Genomic DNA, 17,808 nt, shown 5'->3' on the forward strand with positions numbered 1-17,808 from the left:
CGAGAATACTGCTCTTCGTTAATCAATGAATTCTCTTGTTACATCGTTTGTTCGAGTGATTATTTAAAATGTTTCACGTTCGAATCGAAGAAAATCCTTTGTAAGCTGTCGCTCACCTCTCATTTTTTCACTATAGTGTACGAGGTCTAAGAAACACGACTTGGCTAGAGTCGCACACCAGTCTCGACGGTGTAATTATGCCGCGCAGTGATTGGCGTAGTTCGTGGAACAGAGGGTGGAAGCGTGGCCAAGCACGAGGGTGGCGGTAGTAGTGGGAAAAGTGCGAGAGAGAAAAAGAGAGCTACAAGGTAGTTGTGTAGAGGTAGGTTTTTAGCTCGAATTCATTAGAAGTAAAAATCGATAGGCGACGCTCTCGCTGCCTCCGCCGGCAACGTTTCGCTTGGTAAAAAGAATGTAAGAGCGTTGCCACCCCTTCTTCCCAACCTATCCCTCTCTATCTCTCTCAGACCCCACTTTCGTATACTCGCAGTTTTCACTCTGTTGTTTTCTATCTTTCTCTGGAAGCCACCCTCACACCACGTCGATCCTCTTTTTTTCGCATGCTTGTGGCTATTCAAGCTACTTCTGCAAGGTGATACTCGGTGCTCGGAAAGGAAAAATCAGAAACAACGAAATTTTATTCCTACGTTCATTCATAGATTCTTCGATTTTCTTATCGCTATAGGAATATAGGAAAATTCAAATTTTCTAAGATCGTGAGCTTCTTCTTTTAAACAACCTGTACAGTAAATGATTATAAACGATATTCAAGGGGCAGCATAATTCAAATTAATTTTATTATTGTAAGCGAATCAACTTTCGAATCTCTCGCCTTATTTCAACAACGTTTTTCATTCTGCCTCGAGAAGGTCAAAGTTTAATGTAAAGTTTCTTTTCCATAAAAAATCTTTTATATCCCCTTTGGTAACGTGTACGCGTGGGCACATTAAAAATACATGCGACGTTAAAGAGAGAAATTATTCATCAATAGCAGCGCATTCCATATTAATAGCCCCGAAACGGGCTACGCGACGGGTGTATCGTTTAGCATCGCTAAACGCCTTTACTAGAACGAAGAACGATTATATCTTTCGTAACTTCTGGATGCGAAGCCAAGACTTGACAGTTATGCAAAGTACATCAAGTTTAGCCTTGGTGTCAGAGGATATCGATCGATCACGATCGAGCGCGTCGATCTTTGACGTTGTTGCCATGGGTGATCGATCTCTTGGACGTCTCTCCTTGTCCCTCTTTCTTCGATTCCCGAATTCTCTGTTTCTCTTGATCGTTTTCCTGCCATTGTTTTTCTGGGTCACCCTATAAACATGGTAGCGGGTGCACGAAAAATGGAAGGGAGGAAAGACGATAGGGGGACGACTGCGGTGAAGAAGTAGCGAGAGAACCGCGGGGCCGAACGGGCGGGGGAGTGAGCCAAATTAACGATAACCACTTCGGCTTGGTCATTAGGGAAAAACTTTCTTTCCACTGGCGCCAACCAATCCGACCCTAAGGATCCCAAGACCTGAGAGAATTTTCAATCGAATCGCAATCCTCAAAACGCTTTCGCCCTCGTTTTCGCGTAACGAGGCCGCCGTCGACTCTCCGCCTTCTTCTCGTCCTCCGCAACTGCTACTGTTTCCAAATCTTTTGTCCATTGTTTCTTCCCCGAAATACGCAATTTCAATTTCGCTTGAATGGAAACGCGGCAGGTTTAGAAATAAGTATTTTGATTTATGTATATCGTGAATTTTTAAACAGTGATATTCTGATTTTCATTTTTGCAAGTAAAATAAAATTTTCTCGTATTACGAGAAACATTGAAAGCTTAAATGATGCCGAAGAATAAAAGAAAAATACTTCCCTCGTTCATCATTTTTCGCTTCAATGTCCTTTTTTGATGAACCCACATCGGTTTCATTTGCGTCTTTCTTCCCCTTAATTACAGTCCCCCGAGAATGGGGCGGCAATGGGTGAGAAACAGTGGTGGCTCTTAACGTTCGTCGATCGAAGAAGGAAACGCGCGAATGAAGCAAATAGGCGTAAAAAAGGAGAAGAAGGACAGTTGATATTTTTCTATATTCTGTATTCAACATGTCTAATTTTGCCGATCGAGAATAACACAAGGAGTATAAGGGTGGCAAGCAATCAGGAGGGGAAGAGATGGAGAGAATTGTGGAAGCATCGGCGGGGATAATTAAACGGAATGGAAAGGAGAGGAAAAATCACATCGAAAGAATGAGAGAGAAAGAATTCCGGGTAAAGCGGCGCCAGATAAGACTTGATATTTGATCGTGAGCCCACCCTTGCTTTCCTCTGACTCAACCAACACCCCCACCCTTCCTTTACGATCGATCACTCCCCTTCCCGATCTCTCTCTCCTTTACACGACCAACTATCAGGGACAAATCTGTTGACACTACTGGCCAGAACCTTGTTTCCGATTTCCGTAAAATCGTTGATCGTTTTAGCGAAGATCCACAATGTCCTTGTTACTCTGAACGCGATTCTACCGACGTCACACGCTTGATTATCGCCCATCTTTCTTGCGTATGTAGTTTCCTTAGCCTTGATATTATTACATATTTTACCGAAGGCTGCAATCAATATGTCCTTCCTTCAGCAATTTCAATTGTCATCGGGACTGATGCTTATCTACTGTTGACCAGTTTGTTCCAATTCGACTTACACAAACCATTCTGCACTAAATTTAACAAGTTTTTGATTAATAATTTAATATCTTATTTATAAGATGCATTCAATTTACATATTGGACTTTTATTTTCGATCAAATAATTAAACATCAAACTAAGGCTTTTAAATTGTTTCTAAAAATTGATGAAACGAAGGGTTGAAGTATCTGTTTCGTTTCGGAAAGAAAATCAAGATGGTTCACGGATCGAGACGATCGAGGAGGATGGAATCTGATCGAGAAGGCAGCCTTCTGGCTAACATAGTCAGTCCCACGGAGTTTTCTCGAAGATGTTAGGTGTTGCGGATGCAAGGTGGCCGCGGGGCAGCCTGAAAGAAATTTCCATGCCGTGGCGGCGAATCGATTAGACGCCGGTCAACTTCGACCCTGTCGAACCGCAGACTCGATATTCCGTATGCCTCCCCCTCCCTCCTTTTCTCTCTCGGTGTTCGTTCGGTCTTTGTTACTCCCGGGACCTCGGTTCGAGCGTATAATTATCAGAGGCACGCGAACCCGGAGACCCTCCTCGAGAGACGGGTAGAAGTTCTCTTTCTTCAGCTCATAACCGATCCGTTTCACCTTCTCTTTCTTCACTCTGTACTGGCCATCGGATCGGTTCGCTAATACTAGGAAGAAACCTAGACTTACCGCGAGCTTCGCTAGGTTCCTACACGGACTCGACCCCGTGCTGGAGGAGCCACGGTGCCCCATTACCATACGATTTTCATGTTAGCGCCTCCGGGCCCCCAAAGCTGCACGACCGCGCATTATACTTAACCTAACCCAAGCAGCGCGACTCACGTGTACACACACGAGACTCGGTACGTGCATGCTCCCTCATGCCCATTCTCTTATATACCTGTGTTTTACCACTCGAGGCGACGTTCGCGTAGGTGTAGGTGTGGCAGGACCATGGAATCCCGACGTAGGTAATTGTACAATGCTGTAAACGGTTTACTTCTGAACACTGGCGTAGGAACACGGCCGGTTTCTTCCTGACTGACCAAACCCTCGAGAATCTTAGTCGGAGGTGTACTTTCGGGAGGGTATCGTGGCATAGTACTTTGGTACTATTTTAATTTAAAGATTACTTTAGAGAAAAATAACCCTCCGAATTATTATAGCAACTGTGATCTAAATATAAAAGAATTTTAATTTCAAGATATGTTTATTGCTTTGTGACAATTTTTACATTCACCCAAGTATGAATAATCGCGGGAATGCACTGATTAATTTTTTTCTTTAGATATTTCTTTTGTGAATGTCCATTGTTGCGGGAATATTCTGATGTCCAGGTGTATTATCTTTGCAATCCCCTGAAAACGAAGATACAGAATCGTAAAGGGGTGGACATTGGGAAGTTCCGTGTCTAGAATCCGTAAAAGTCGTATCGTACGCTTGCATGGTGCAAAACTATAAACGGCGATCGTAAGAGCATACGGAGCTGTCATTACTAGGTAATTATTTCCCCATAAAGCAGAAATAACAGAGGCGCGCTGAGTACTGCCGTCAACCTTCAATTAAAAAATTTTAACTTTCCACGTGGCATGATTGCTCTTGATAACAACCACTTCATATACTCATTTCGATTATCATGCCGAAGTTAAAGGAGAATGCTACTTGTTTTTTAAGAAAATCCATCATTTTTTAATCTCTTATTTGGACAAATGATTTCCTAGTCCAATTACATGGCTTCTTGAACAGAGTGAAATTTCTAAAATCACTTGGAACGTAATATAATATAATTTTGTTGGGAGCAATAGATATTTGGGCTATCGAAATGCAATTATATTTCCAACGGCTCATTTATTGGAGGCAGTTCGATTTGGGAGAAAACGGATTCGTCGCGGGGGACTACGTAATCCACGGGGACTTTTTCTTACCGAGAAGTGGCCGTGTTATACCAACGAGCCTGCGACACACGAAGCTGCAAATGTCGCATTGTGGACCAGCCAATAAAGTCGCTCGTTCGCCCACGCGACTTTGCTGGACCGTCTCGCGGCTAAGGAAGAGAAAAGACCGATCCGCGACCGAAAGACAGAGACGGTAGAAACTTAGAACGGACTATTGGAAACGCGCCTTGTCGTAAATGCCTTGACTTCGCGTCGTTTCTTTCTGTTTCCTCTTTTTTTTTTTTTTCTTTCGCCGAAGTGTTTCTTTACTCAAAGTCGCAAACGTTTTCAACATACGGTCGAATAAAAAGATATATTTATACAATTTTGCATTTAATGCGCGCTATACTTTATGCTGATCAAGAAAATACAGCCCCCCTCCACCGTGCATAAGATTTTTACGAGGGGGTAGTTTGTCTGGACGTGTGTTCTGTGTTGCTGAACGGGCCAGTAAAACGTATATCTTCGGCTCGAATCGTATATTTATCAATCGAACGCTGAGAAGTTGTAAATAACGATAACATCGTTTTGTTTGTCCATAGATTAGAAAAGTTTTTCTCAAGTATAACTGCTTGAACTGTAAAGTATCCGGGGATTTGACATTTAATTAAAAAATTTATAAATTAAAAATTACTTTAAATTGGTAATAATTATTTAACAAATTGCAGTTCGTAGAACAGTAGAATAGAAAATCACGTTTGAACGCTGCTTTCACCCAACTAAATGGTCACCTTCAGCGCGTGCAATTACCACAAGAATCGTAACCATTGATTAATTTGTACTATCGTTCGCGCTCTACTTTTCCTTCTTATGTCACGTATCCGTTCGGCACAAGAGGAAGAGGAAGAACATTCTTACATGTAATTTACAATTTAAAAACTCTAATATATAAAATCAGCATGTATTTAACTCTCGTTTACTCGAACCTTAGGCGTTCTCCCTCATCGTCGATAAATATCCGGACGTTTCCATCGATGTACTATATCCACATATCTTAATAGTAGGAAGCAGATAAACCAGACGATAACGAATCGATGCTGAAAGAAAAATCTTTAACTACCTCGATCGGCATGATTTTGATCTCGCGGGAAGGGCATAGCGCGAAACAACGCAACTTGTTAGACAATTTGTCGGCTCGCAGTAAGAAAAATCGATGAATAATCAATTCTCCGATCGAATGCTCGACGATAGTAATAAACGTCGATCGCGTGATCGACGAAATGTTCTTCGCGAAACGGCCGATCGTTCGAAGAGACGCGATGCGCAAAGGTTTCTTCATCGATTCTTTTTACGGTGTTAACGAAGTTCCATCAGGGGACACTGTGGTTCATATTTATCACCCACCTACCAATCAGCATTTATTTCCTGTCAGAACGGGGATACTTTTGCACATTTCATTCAACACGCAGTGGGAAACGATATTTCTGAGAAATTTTTCTGTAAAATTTGTTGCAAAAGGTACAGATTTCAATGTTCCAATAAAAAAATCTCCTCCGCGTTGAATGAAATTTGCGAAAGTACCCTCGCTCTGATCGGAAATAAATGCTGATTTGTAGCCGGGTTATAAATATGAAACAAAGTATAGTAATAATTGTCGTGTGTACGAGCGATCAATTGATCGTTCTCCGTGTGTCTCTGTGGATTTTGCAGAGGATCCGATTCGCCGGGCGTGCATCTCGTCCGCGAGCGCTTCCCTATGAACATCGTCGGACCTCTCGTTAAATCGGCATTTACTCGATCGTAGGTGACGAGTATGGAAACTCGTGGGTGACGTTGACAATAATTGTACGGTCGTACGCGCGACGCGAACATGCTTGAATCTCATGGCGAAACGACGATCCGTTTGGCCCGCGTCGTGGAAACGACGTGCACGCGTACCGTTCCTGTCACATTCGTGGGTGACAATAACGATTTTACCGTGTTTACAGTGTTGCTCGAAGATTCGTCGCGATCGCTGTACTTTAACGTCGTTTTATTCGCGCGATTTCACCTGGCGATGGTCGCGATAGATCGCCGGTTTGATGATGAAGCGGACCGGACCTGCGATCCGATCGAATCGAGCGGAGGAAGATTTTATTGGGGTGATTGAAGAACTTTTTGATCGGTAACATTTATTCCGAGAGCTTGACGTTACTTTACGATTCACTGTCGGAGCAATAAGAAAATGAAACGTTGTTAGAAAGTTTGATTCCAAAGATTATTCATATCGTTCCGACGTGCACGGTATTCAGAACCCTAAAGATTTATTCGTACGGATCAGCGAGCAAAATCTTGTATCGCTAAAACTTATTCCGGCACGCGCGATTTGGACGAGTGGAAATAAAAAACGATGCAAATCAGAAGAAGAGGGCTCGAGTGATTCAGTCGCGTGTCCTCGACGATGGATCGCGCAAGGATGAAATTCGAGGGTGAGGAATGTTATTTAAATTCACCGCATGAAGATTAGAATTAGAATCGCCGATTTCTGGACACGTGCCTATGCATCGATGATCACCTAGTCCCGAACGAAGGAAGAGAGGAACGTCTGAGACGGGAGCAGAGAAAAATATTCAAATTTCTCTGAACCGGAGACACGAGCCGGAAGTGGCGCGCGCCCGCTTTGTGGCCTCCCGATCTATTTGCATGATGCGACGGATACGGCACCGTCGCAGCCTCCCTAGATTATAATTAAAATCAGGAACATCGACACGAGACTGGAACGTGTGCCCGGAATTCATTTCCATCCTTAAATCGGTCGTAAGGGCAACTTTGATGCAATGAACGATGAACGATGCGCTCGATAATAACTTTCAAACTAATCTAACGAATTAATCTAAATTTGTTTGATTTGATTGTTTTATTTTATTTTATTTTGATTACAGATGGAAACGTTAGTGCGAGACATTAAGGCGATCTTCGATGCTTAAATGGAAGGTTTCCAGGACGGATTAAACAATCTGCAACGCAAGGTAATTGAAAATCTTTAATATTCACAAACCAAAATTAATTGCATGCTCTATTTCAAAGTTGTATTATACTGCACCTAGAGAACAAAAAAACAGTCTATTTTCAAAGGTTGTTCTATATTCGTGTTCGGATAAAATGTACGTTATAATGTGAACGGATGAATTTGAATAATCGTTGCATGATCGAACGGATTCGAAACGGCAGCAAATCGAAAGCTGTTTAAAAGTGCAACAACCGTTACGCGTATCAGAAAAATCGAACGCCCCGTCTAAACACGCTTCTCAACAAAGAATGCCATAAGATTTTCATCCGCGCCACCACCTTTCCGTATGCAAATTTAGCCCTAGATCCGTAACAGCACGCGAGCGGACGATGGCTTAGATTCAAATTCAAATTTCCCACTGCGGGCCAACGTTTTTGCATCGTTCATTTCCACGTGAAGCGTGCACTTGTTACCCCTTTGAGGGGTACGAACAGTAGAAAAGGGATACCTGACGGACGTGGACGGAAAGGGAAGGTTTTTTTTCACTTCATTAACGACGAAGAAGCAGTGATTAATGCGTTCGATAATAATCTTCGAATTCAGATCTAGATTTCGTTCAACAAAATTTAACCCTCGGATGACGGATTATGGATTCATTTTTTTAAATTTACACTGTTCCTTTAAAAATTATTTTATCAGCATATTTGACTCTTTATCCTAAAGTTAAATGTATACGTTTTGTAAGTTTGGATTGTGATTGTATCAGGCTTCTCTTTCACAATATTTTTAACATCAAATTTTAAAAAATACATAACGACTTTTGCTCGCTCATAGGAAGAGATTTCAGCTGGCGTTCGTTAATACCCCCGAACGCACCCCTAAGTGTATCTCAGAATCCTCGTTTCCATTGCTTGCTCGATATAACGAGAAAAATGTCAGTTGGTATTAGTATGCATTCTGGTGAGAGTCAAGCCAAACTGTATCTGTGTTTCATCCGGAATTCCCACACCTATAGCATCGCCCTTAATTCCCTGCATTGTCCCCGACTGATCCAGACAGATAGACGAAGCGAGAAGGAGCGAGCAGATACACGTAGAGTTGTCACTTCAGTTTCGTCCAGGTACGGCAAAGAGAATGAATGTGCCCGAATCGGTTCGTGAGATCTGCGATTTTCGAGGTGAATAGGTGTCGGGGATCTGAAAAGCGAAGGGGCTGCTTCCCTTCTGAGACAATAATAGAAACAGTGCTACCACCCTTGGCACGACCCAAATACCTTAAAATACATGATACACGATGAGCCTCTGCTCTATTTCTTTCTCCAACCCTCGGTATTTCCCCTCTTCATTCGCCGATGTTTCTTCCTCTTTCTATCTTTTCTTCGTTTCGATGATACAATTAAAGTACGTTGCGGTATTTAAAGGCCAACTCGCCCCTCTACCTCGGTCCCTTTCTTTCGTCGCTGTTCGTTTGTTGTTCGATTTATGTACCACCGAACGAAAGGGGTGAAGGTAAAGAGAAAATCTGGGCCAGAATGCTGGCCCGGGTGCTTCTACCTGTTTCGTTGGGCCCCGGTATTCTCTCCCTCTTTCACTCTGATCCTGACTGATCGCCCAATCGACCGGCCTCTTTATTCCACCGGCATAACCGAATCTTCATCACCCTTCGATTCATAGAATGGGACGTTCGAACGGCTTCCACATAGATTCTTTGATTTGTGGGATCGGTTAGTCGTTGCCTCATGCCGCATAATTCCGTTTGATTATGGTGAATGCGTCGCACGGAATTGGGATCGAGTGGGCCGGAAGTCGTCTCTCTTTATTTCGTCCCTCATCTATTGCTTATTCGATGAATTGATGGTTTTTGTCTCTTGTAACGGGGACCGAGTCGATGTAACAATTTTCTATTTTAATACAAGGAGGTTTATTTAAAAATAGATTGTAAAATTATATTTATTCTCGATTATATACGAAATTTCTGTTACTTATTCTTGGCCAGAGAAAGCAGAAAGGTTATTACGTTCGTTATTTTTAACGCGCCTTTGAAATCCTCGTTCCAGAACGTAGCTCGTGGGAACCTGCGTAAACAAATCGAAGCACGGTACATTTTTCGCTACATTCCTCCATAATTCATTTTCGCTCTTCGTTCGCTCGTTCTCTTTTCATTCTTTCACCGCTGCACAGCCAAGTCGCGTTTATTCATTCGAATTCCAGGCTGTTCGCGATTCTTGACAAGCGACGCGATCCGCGTCTCCGACGTACGTTTTCCAGGCTAAATCGAATTCTATACATAAGTCATAAGAGGATATATTACACTTGTATCGATCGACTCGTTGTATCGAATACTTACTTAATAGATCGATCGGTGAAAGATTGCGAGGAATTTCATCGAAATTTATCTGGTTATACCATCGTTGCAAAATAATCGACAAGAATGAGAAGAAAAAGAATTCTCAAACCCAAGTCCCTGTAATAAATTCTTACGTTAACTGCATATCATTTTCCGCGCACGCAAACAAACGATGATCTACGATCACGCATCGATAACTTTTTCCCATCGTGCCATCGCTATGATCGTCGATTCAAGTTCAAGTCTATTCTGCAGAAACGAACGAGCGATTCTTTTCGATCGTTAATGCCTGCATTATGCCACGAAAGCAGTCTTACCTATAGATTCTTCAAAATTAATGAACCGCGAGTTTAGAGGCTATTCACGAACCAGCCTATCTTACAGCCCATCTTGTTGGGACTTCGGCAAAACGACGAGTATTGTTTGAGATAATAAATAATAATTTCATTTAGACGGTTACAATACTATTTTCTGATAGATATTTATCTAAACTGTCAATTATAAAAACATAATTTATATTCGATACTAGATTTAACCCTTTTACTGCTGAGTACTCTAGGCTTCAACGAAATAAGAATTAAGTGAATGGGCGTACATAGCAGGTCAGAGGGTGAATTAATTGTAAGTTTGATTGAAAAAAATTTTCGAAGAATCTTCGAACACGTTAGATGAGTATCGTTTAAACGATCGTAGGATGTGGAAGGTTTCTCGTGGTGCACGGAAGTCGGGCAATTTTTCTAGGTGTAGCTTCCTGTCTGACGTCACGATTAGCCTGATTATAATTACAACAAAGAGAATCAGGTTAACCACGAGGAAATGAGAAACACGCGGAGAGAAAGAGACGTAGATAGGTGTGCGCGGAGAGAAGGAACGAGATGACGAACGAGGAATGCGCGAGAAGAGAGAAGGGGAGACACGCATTAACGGTGTAGCGAACGACGTCCGAGCTGACAAGCGAGATAATTAGGCGGGACGAGACAGGACGTGCGCATTAATTAATTAGCCCAATCTAAGTCCACTTCGCTTATTTTGCGCGCCCGTACACACGAACTGGACACGACCTCAAAACCTATCCGCGCCGATTTCATGAGACACGGAACAAGAATCAGCTCGCTGCACGCACGCTTTTCAACCGATTCTGTACGATGACAGCGGTCTATTAATTCGCAGGAGTTAAAGAACTACGAAATTCCCGGTGCATTCGTTTCTGATTTCATCGGCATTCATCAACTTTCATTTTCGTTCCTTAATTCGCGCCGGATGTCTCGTTTCTTTTTATTTTTTTCTTTTGGTTCATCCTCGTCGCTTCACCCTCGTGTTATTCCTTTTATCCCTTTCGCAGTTTGCTTCTTTGTAGGCGTAACTATGCGAATCGTTCTTTATTTCTTGAACGCGATTCGAAGTGTTTGAATGTGGACATTCTAGCGGAACTGGTTTTTGAACTGTTTCCTTTTCGTCGGAGAATGTATCAGCAAAAAATGGCACGAGTTCGAAAGATAACGTTTTCGATAGGTAATTAATTTAACGAGCGTTGGGATTCTGATTGATACACTCTTTACGTTTCCAATTTACATTATTTAATTAGAATTCCAGGTATCTGATTAATTATTTTTTTCGTTACCATTTATTCTTCCACTCGTATCCTGCAATTTCATCAAATTCGAAGAAATTTGATTTGGATGATTTTAATAAATTTTTAATTTTTAGAATGAGATTTTTAATGGTGAATATAGAATTCTGTAGTAGAATTTCTTCAAAAATTAATTTAACGGTGTATCGTCTGTTTGTTTCTTGAAATATTCGAGCGCTGCGTTGATTTTACACTTCATAAATCTTCCTTCTTTACTAGAATTCAAGGAAATATCGATTTCACCGTGATTCCCGAATAATTATGACACAAGTCCCCGCATGCGTGCCAATTACCAACACCTTGTGAGCACCGTATTGCATCGTGTTAAGAGTCGTATAGTACTGGACAAACAATCAAGGGACGAAGGAAACTGGTCTCTGGCCGATTTCGAGAAGTCCTGCCTTTCAGTCCCCTTGAAAAATAATTAATTTATGCTAACGAATGAGAAGCGTAACGGCTGGCGCTCTTAAATTCGCACCATTGAGTGGCCAAGTGTCCGTAAGTCCCTCCGCTAAGCGTCTATCTCCCTTTTCCTCTCCGCCTTTCTCTTCCCTGTTTCCTCTCGCTCGACTGGTTTCCGTCGAACTGTTCGAAACTGGTTGCAGCCCGAGAGCCCTCGCAGCTTCCCTCCGGGAAACGAAGAAGAGGGATGCAAGCAACGAGGACCAGCCGTCCTCCTTTAGGATCCTTTATCTTCATAATTAATTTCATTGGCGCGAATTAAACCGTATTCCTTCGGTCGCGCTCGATTCTTTCAAAAGCTTTACACACCTTGATTTACTGCAACGTTTCAAATAGCTTAAGTTCGAAGCTTGAAACGGAAACTTGTACTCGGAGACAACTGTGATCATTCGTAATCGGATTACTTAAAATCACATTCCATAGAATGATTTAATATCAATTATTTTCATTAAAAATATAGACGTCAGTCTTTTAAGAATAACTCGTTCCGTTTCATTTAACCCGTCAACCGTGTACCAAAAACCGTTCCTTCACTTTCAAAGAATTGATCAACCGGATACGCGCAATTAATCAGACGCGAGTCTTTGAAAAATCGCTTAAGCATCGTTCAAGAACCAGTACTAAGAATGAAAAAAAAAAAGACGTTTTGAAAGGATCTGTACCGGTAACAATGCCTCTACACCGGTAACAGTTTCGAATATTTTAAGGGGTTTCTAGAAGAACGAGCTCGCTGCATTTGTCGTCGTTCTCTCTCGTCGGCCATTTTCGCCTAATCTCTCTTCTCGAGAAAATTAAGCAGAATTCAGATGCAGCCGTTCGAACATAACTCGGTAACAATGCACTGGTGAGGGTAAAATCTAGCCTATGTAACTGTTCGTCCTTTCCGTTCCTCGCCCCAACACCCTCGGACCTGAAAGAAATCTCATCTAACCACCCTCTCTTACCTGTATAACTTTGCGTTATGAAAGGAATATTTTCAGTTCAGTATCTTTCCTTCATTCGTGAACAGCAAAATCTTATTATAATTTCATTTCGCAGGATGTATTATGTGCATAAAGAATCGTATAATTTGTAAGAAAGAAATACAGTTCTTAATGTAACAACATTCAAAAATCGCTATCAGTAATTAAAGATCTACTAATGAACTAATTTGCTAACGAAGACTAAGTTATTATGTTGTGTGTAGAAGATAAGTAAACCACTCAAAAATTACTTGATCCTCCTTGGACACGAAATTTTTACTGTGAATCTAAGATGAACGGTTGACAAGTATAGGTGGGTGAGCACGATGAGAATTTTATAACGAATAAAATTTTAAGCGTCTTATAAAACCCGCAAGTGCGCGGTAGCAGTCTGTAATATAGCTCGTATATCCGTTGCCTATGTCTCGACTTGGGTACATAAAGTCTCTCCCTGTTTCTCTTGCTCTTTCCTTACTCCTACACTTTCAACCCCTTTTCTCATTTTCTTTCGAATTTTCATACATTACGACGCGTCCCTTGATTCTCGTAAAGCGTTAGAAATTTATTCGTACCCCTATTTAATTTCACATACTGAGTGATTGTATTTCTATTGACTTAATTGATTAACTCACATGAAACGTATTTTTATATAAAATTCTTGTTTCAAAATTTTACTGCTCATAGTATTGATTTTTAATATTAATGAATTTTAATTCATTTGTTAAGAAATATTATACAAACGTAGCCCTAACGTTGGATTTCCTTTTGATTAGAATTATTCAAAGTTCTGTAGCAAATATCTAATAGAACACTAATTAACACAGAAATTTGGTATGCCAAAATTATTTGTTTCCATAGAGAATTAAAGTTGTATCAAACGCTATAGCGTAAAATGATAACACCTGGAAACATGGTTTAATCCATCGAGCGTAATTACAAATAAATGAAAAAAAAAAGATTGGGAGGAAAGAATGAGAGAGTATGAGAGAAAGAAAGAAAGAGAGAGAGATCAGAGGAAGCACGGTATAATGGCATAAACCGGTCAACGAGTCAACATCACGCGGCTGCAACCGTGGGTGAGATGTGGATTATAAATCAAAACATTCGGACATTTGAGAAAATCAAAGGTTGATGAATTTAACAATAAACTGAAAGAATTTTCTTCCTATATTTCAAACCACTTGGTATTTACAATAAAATAGAATAGCGTATATTTTCATTGTGCAATGTTTAATAAAAATAAAATAAAAAATTGTTTTATGGAAAGGTTCTAGACAAATGAAATAACAAAATTTTTATTTTTCTAGAAAACTTTTATTAACAAAATATTATTTACATGCAAAATTAAGTATTACTTTCTATCATAATTAGCTTCAATCTTTCCTCTGCACAAATCTTTTCAGACTCAACTTCGCCAATGCTGCGGGAATGCAGTTCTTTCAAATTGCATCCTTAATTTTCCGCTCGTTTCTCAAACACTAATACAAGTTCATTCATGGAGTTTCCCATCAGTTTCACCTAGCTGCACAATAATAATCAGAGAATAGAAGGAAAAGCATCTAAAGACTTAAGCTTGTAACAGCACAATAACGCAACCGACTCAGAGTAGTGGCCGAGGAAACGCTATAATTACACCGTGTAGGAATCGGTATTGCATCGAGTAAATTTACGTTCTCGGGTCAATTTCATTCCGCATTACCATAAATTATTAAATCCGTGACAAGAATTACGCTATTCCAGCGTGCACGACATATGCCCGTTAAGTGCTAATATGACACAGTACCCTTAGGGCCTAGCTCTTCGCCCTTTGCTACGTCGCGGCCAATTAGACTGAAATTAAGGAGATTATGTACTTGTGCCTCGCGTGTAAGAACGACTTAACAATATTTAGAAACACCGGTCCAACCTCTAATTGGCTGACCGGTTCTACGTTAAAAAGCAGCAACTTTTCGAAAAGAATGCGAAGGAGTTTGCGTTAGTCGTTTCTCACCTTAAGAAAGTGACTACGTGCAAATAAGCCTCGTGTCTTTGTTTGTTTAAAATATTGCAGTTTGCATGCTCATTATTAGCGAATTCGTGATAATGAATGAACAGGTTAATTAGACACAGTGAAAATGTCTCCAAAATTCAATTAGAGTGTTAAACCACTTTGGATAGTCCTAAAACTAATTTTGAGAATTTATTTCTAAGTGGTAAAAACAATTTTTCAATAGTACATATATCAGTTATATAACAAAATGAGGACAATTCAAAGAATCTTGTTATTATATTCGACATCGAACAGAAAGGTAGAAAAGTTACAGAAAATTTAAGAAACTTTTATCCAATGCAAAAGCATGATCAGCGTATAAAAATTGATTGGTTATTTTCTGAACAACTGTTATTAAAAGCTTGCAGTATGAATTCCACTCATCAGAAAGAGGAAAGTCCGAGTGAGAAATTGACAGAAAAAAGAGCTGTTCGTCAAATGAAATGTATAATGTACACAATCTTATTAATCTTGTACCGTGACTCACCGTGACACGTGTGTATATGTGTAAGAGTGTGTATGCGCATAGCTGCCAACGAAGAAAAGCTCATGTCAGTGAATCGGTGCGAGTCGTACGGTCAATCCAGTCGATATCTCGGATGAAGATCGACGAACGAGCTTCGACGGCGAGTGTAATTAATTACCGAATGAGCAGGGGCCCAGGGATACCACCCGGAGGGAACCAGTCAGCATATACTCGTCATAATTCCCAGAAAACTCCCTTCAACCTTCCTCCTCGATGAGTTTGAACTTTCGATCCCGATACTTGACACTTCCCAGCTCTCTCGTCACGCTCCTAAATGCTAACCTATATCGCACGCGCTTCAATTTTATTAATGATGTATTAAAACCTTGACGTACGTTATGTCCAAAACAGAAATGCTCGATGAGAAATTGAAAGGGCCGGCGAGAAACTTGGAGAATATTTTAAACAGGTTCAGTAATGATCCGTTGAACCATCAGTGGTTGAATGAAAACTAATTAGTAAACTTTCAATTATTATCAGTGATATAATAATTATTAAATGTCCCTTCGATATTTCTAAAAATAACGAAAATCATTAAAATGATCGAATGTACACCCTGTACATGCTGACACGCTAACTGTTCCGTTGGCGATATTGCGACCGTGAAACAGAAAATATATCTCGTTTGAACGCGTTGTACAGCAAGCATGGAACACCTGCCACGAAATAATAGAAAGGAAGGAGACACTAGAAACGATACGAAATTCAGATGCTGGTTTATGCGGCGCATACGTGTAAAATCTACCGTTGGACGCTAAGGCTGCCGGCCGGTGGTATTATAAAACTGCCTTATGGCCCGATAAATTCCGATCAGCCTACTGGAATCCCCCAAAGACCGGGTTCACAAAATCTTGGCTCGTTGGGGGCCAACCACCCCCGTCGGACGCTACCGCATTGTATCTTGCCGCATAGTTTATCCGTCATAATTCTAACAAAACCTGGTGGCTCCGGCAGGAAACAGCGAATGGTGGCAACGAAACAGAGAGAAAGATGGATCGAACGACGCGGGACGTCGTCCTCTATGCGGAGGGTTAATGTATGGAAATGAATTCTAGGCTCGGAATGACCGGTGTCATCTGGCTCTTCGCGCCATGATTTTTCGTCGGACTAGTAAATCTGTTTCGTCGCTGCATGAAATCATCCCCTGTTCGAGATGATGCACCCTTGTTTCGAGCAAACACGCGTCCTTCAACGTTGCTTTTTCTTCTCCTGGTGCATGCCCTCGTTCGGCTGTGTTTCTCTTCTCCTGCCTCTTTTCACCGTGGATGCCTCTCCACCGTAGGAATTTTTCGGCGTCGAATACCTGGAAAAGTCCATTCAAAGCGGGACGATTCCCTTTGTGTCCCCCCAACGGTCGCCTTTAAGAACGACTGTGACTCTGTGGTGGCTGCAGTCGTGCTTAGATTGCGAGGATTATTCGTTGAAATTATTTCGAAGATCCGGTGGGAAGATCTTGCTATCTCTTCTCCTCCCTTTTCTTTCACTGTTCACCTTCTTCAAAATATTTCTTTAAAAAACTCTGTATAAATCTTCGTTTAACCCTATACTGATGTTCTAATTACTTCCATCGTTTGAACATCTGAATAAAAGAAAATAAGGATCTCGTTTGAGAATCAGGCGAATGCCTTCAGAAAGTTACGAGGTCTTCCCAAGCACCATGGTTTGTTAAAAGGTAAAATTAGTCGTTCCAGTTGATCCCATGGGTACACAAACCTATCACCCATCGGAATTCAATACCGAAGGTACTTTAGAGCCTTGGCAAATAAAGACAGGCATCAGAAGTGCACGCTTCGAAACGTTCTTCGTCCTTCTTCAAATAAAATGTTTTACCCAAATGACTATCGCTTATCGAGTCTCGCCCCCCTCGCCGTTGGAACAGCACCGAAAACGTTTTTACAACCGCGGAGACCGATAAAACGGACCATCGTGTTCACGGATTATCGCGAGAACAAACTCGGTGTAGGAGCATTAAAAGCATATTCGGAGAGTGGCGAGCATCCACGCCTCTAATTATTTCTTCACCCGTTATCACTCGGTGCAGATCTTCTTAACGATTTCGGCCGAAGGCAATTCGCACCGCGAAAGCCAAGCCCAATCTTGGTGGCGCGATCTCGTTCCCCTGAGGAGAAGGCGAAACCACGGGAGATCCGTGGGGGACCAAGGAAACGACTCTCGCCGGCGGTCTTGTCACGGTGAAAGTGACACGCCTTGTTTATACACCTGGGTGCACGGTGTATGAACGGTTCATAATAATGCCGGCTTCACACGAGCGGACGGTCGTCCTGCACGCTTACACGACCGGACCGTTTCCTCTTCTCGTCTACCTGGATCGTGCGTTTTGAA

The 17,808-nt window shown here is 41.5% G+C and overlaps 1 protein-coding gene across 7 annotated transcripts in view; it reads left to right on the plus strand.

Moving 5' to 3' along the window:
* LOC114875152 (zinc finger homeobox protein 4) overlaps window positions 1-17,808 on the plus strand; it is a 233,612-nt gene that overhangs the window by 66,679 nt on the left and 149,125 nt on the right. For all 7 annotated transcript variants that reach the window (XM_046287694.1, XM_046287698.1, XM_046287696.1 and 4 more), the window contains one exon: window positions 7,443-7,529. The gene's annotated coding sequence lies outside the window, so the exon portion shown is untranslated. The remainder of the gene's footprint in view (window positions 1-7,442; window positions 7,530-17,808) is intronic.

This window comes from Osmia bicornis, chromosome 11, assembly GCF_907164935.1.
Source record: "Osmia bicornis bicornis chromosome 11, iOsmBic2.1, whole genome shotgun sequence".
Lineage (NCBI taxonomy): Eukaryota > Metazoa > Arthropoda > Insecta > Hymenoptera > Megachilidae > Osmia > Osmia bicornis.